We start from the raw sequence: 2,666 nt of genomic DNA, 5'->3' as shown, positions 1-2,666 counted from the left end.
CTGTAAGAGAAGTATCACAGTAGGTAATTAGAGCAGCAATTACTAAATAAGATGCTATTAAGAAAATACAGTGTCTAGACTATGTTCACAAAAGCAGTGCAGGTTAAGGAAAATGAATTCCCCAATGTACTACACATTGTCAACACAGGTATAGTAATGTTCTGACATAAAAATGAAAAAAAATTTTTTTCAACTCAAAATCCTATTTTACTAATGCTAGCAATTCACCCTCTGCCTCTGGAAGATTCTAACTCAAAATGGCCACCATTGCCAAAGATAAACATCTTGAAAGATTAGGTGCCAATCACTTAAAAATTCCCCCCCCCACAACAACATTTTTCTGGGCATAATAAAGTATTACCTATTTACTAGAGCCCCCCCCACCACCATTTTATTTAAAACATACTTTTTAAAGGTGGGGAGGGGTGTGATTGTACTTAATAAATCCCTACCTATCAAGTTGGCCTCAGGTAAATCCTTTAACCCATCAGAGCAGGATATCCAATCAGATTAGAGTTCTCATCCTTGGCCAAGAATTCTATTCGTATTTATTAACTCAAGCCAAATTCTTTCCATTTGGTCCATACCTGTTTGCCAGCGTCTTGAACTGGACTGAGCCTGGTAGGAAATTGAGAAAAACAATGTTAAGAATATCATATGCTAACTTTTTATGGTTTTGTGTGTGTGTATATGTGTGTGTTTGGTAAAGAGTCTTTTATTGGGCTACCTACCAGCTACCTTTGATGAATAAAAAGCTACCTTTAAGTAGAGTTCCTTTAAAACAGCTACATTCTCCAAACTTCCTGACACTGGGAATCTCCTGTAATTTCCAGCCAGGAGTAAAGTTAAGTAGTGAACTAAGTGCCAATACTCTGGGAATCCATTTTACAGAAAGCCAGCAGTCACCAACCTTCCAATCTCCCTGTTACAGTTGCATGGAACATTATCAATTTGGAAAAAATAAACATTACTAGCAACAGTATTTACCTAGGAAAGAGGGAAATAAACTTTAACATTAAAAAAAACCAAAGGAAGCCTGAGACTTGCTTACCCAGAGGCAGAGCCCAGGGAGTGTACAACAGTCCTCAGCACTTGCTCAGTTTCCAGTCCTTAAACAGACATTGGCTCAGGCTGCTGCTTCCTTGACCTGCTACCTGGCTCTCTCAGCCCATGTCCCTCTCCCAGAGGCAACCATTTGGCTCAGCAGGAATCCCCAACATCTAAACCAATTGTAAAACAAAGCCTGAGCACTGCATTTCTCTCTGTGGTAGTGCCATTCACCAGAGATCCAGGTAGTCGGGGCAGGGAAAACTGTGTGCTCCCACCCCATCTATATGGCTGGAAAGGGGGTGCCTAGGACAGTTTGCAACGCTGCTCCTTGTTTCCTCTTTAAAAGCAGGATAAAATTGATGTCCCATTTGGTTTCCTAATTAGTAAAATTAGTTATTTTCTGATCAGTAAAAGGGTCTTTCACCACTGAGGCAAATATGTAAAACATCCCACAAGCCTCACATTTCAAGAGATTACTAAGCGGTACCAATGATACCTATAACGATTCCTTCATTTCATTCACTCAACGCTAAATTTAGATCTCTACAAATTTTATGGAATTTAGAGAGTAATCCTTTCTATAGGAACGTATAGCAGTAAAACACAGTAAAAATGCCCACTGATGCCGAAGAGAGCCACACCGAAACTTAGAAACTCTTTTTTCATACAAACTTTCTCTAGGGCAACCTTTCCTCTTTATCTTGGCGGACACAAAACCCCAACGGTGCCGACTTTTTCCCAGGACAGACAACCATGACGAGCCTCACAGCCTGAAAATGTTGGAAGAGGGTCCCATGCTGCATAACGCACTGTCAGTCCTGAAAAGTTGGGGGAGAAAATTGCTCCCTCATTAAGGCTCACAGTAGTTAACCGCTTCCGCAAGACTCAACGCCAGACCTTTTAAAGAGCCCAACCGCCGGGAGAAGTGGCAACGGGAAGGCACTTGTGGCAGGGGAGTGTCTGTGTGGGCGAAATTCCCTCCGTTTCTCGCCAACACCGGAATTAACACTGCTCCGCTCTGAAGCTTAAAAGTGTTTCAGGCGCGTGATATTAACCCGCTTCCTAAACTGGCCGTTCCGGGGTCGTCAGAGCCACCGGGGGCCCCGCGTGCGCCTAGAACACGGACACCACCCCGGGCTCTGCGCCTCCGTCCTGGGTCAGTTTCATTCTCTAAGTTTTGTTTGTTTGTTGTTTTCTTTTTTCATTGCAAAGGAGCTTGAAGCTCCCTGTGGCCTGGATCCCTTAGGCGTCGGGGTCACAGGTACAGAAGGTGCCGGGCGCCTCGGTCCCTGGGAGGAAAAGGGGGTCTTTAGGCGCCTGGAGGGTCATTCCCGGGAAGTAAGGGTCCCCGGCACACTGAGGACGTCCCCGCCCCAGAGGGGCCCTCACAGGAGCTCCCCTGGGGGCTGGGAGGCCTCTCCCGAGGGGGTGCCGAGCTCCGCCCCGACGGAGCGGGCCCGGGGACAGGAGGGGCGCGCGCGCCCGGTAAGTGCCACTGGAGAGACCCGCAGGCCACGTGGCGGGCTCTAACGTCGAGCTGGTTGGAAACCACTTACCGAGTCGTGCGCCGAGGCCGAAAAGGGAGGGGAAGGGAGAGACCCAGTTTAAGAGGGGCC

The 2,666-nt window shown here is 46.7% G+C and overlaps 1 protein-coding gene, 1 long non-coding RNA gene and 1 other non-coding gene across 20 annotated transcripts in view; 1 reads left to right on the top strand and 2 right to left on the bottom strand.

Annotated features, from left to right (window-relative positions):
* Nucleotides 1–2,666, top strand: part of HYCC1 (hyccin PI4KA lipid kinase complex subunit 1) — a 177,809-nt gene that overhangs the window by 147,253 nt on the left and 27,890 nt on the right. For all 17 annotated transcript variants that reach the window (XM_089917731.1, XM_089917730.1, XM_089917729.1 and 14 more), the window contains one exon: nucleotides 1,732–2,206. The gene's annotated coding sequence lies outside the window, so the exon portion shown is untranslated. The remainder of the gene's footprint in view (nucleotides 1–1,731; nucleotides 2,207–2,666) is intronic.
* The window catches only part of LOC115801714 (uncharacterized), an 8,981-nt gene extending 6,315 nt beyond the window's left edge, over nucleotides 1–2,666 (bottom strand). Inside the window, exons 1-2 of one of the 2 annotated variants that reach the window (XR_004022063.2) lie at nucleotides 2,607–2,666; nucleotides 588–1,868 (exon numbers count right to left, since the gene is read on the bottom strand). This is a non-coding gene — a long non-coding RNA (uncharacterized LOC115801714). The other variant, XR_016394365.1, reaches the window with a different exon arrangement.
* Nucleotides 462–532, bottom strand: LOC115801777 (small nucleolar RNA SNORD93). Its single transcript, XR_004022109.1, has one exon. It is a non-coding gene; the product is annotated as a small nucleolar RNA SNORD93 (small nucleolar RNA).

This window comes from Delphinapterus leucas, chromosome 9 (assembly GCF_059928025.1).
Source record: "Delphinapterus leucas isolate spDelLeu-1000000601 "Yukka" chromosome 9, BTC_Dleu_Yukka2, whole genome shotgun sequence".
NCBI classification, from domain to species: domain Eukaryota; kingdom Metazoa; phylum Chordata; class Mammalia; order Artiodactyla; family Monodontidae; genus Delphinapterus; species Delphinapterus leucas.
Note: the sequence above shows the minus strand (reverse complement) of the source record. Positions and strands in the feature narration are given on the sequence as shown.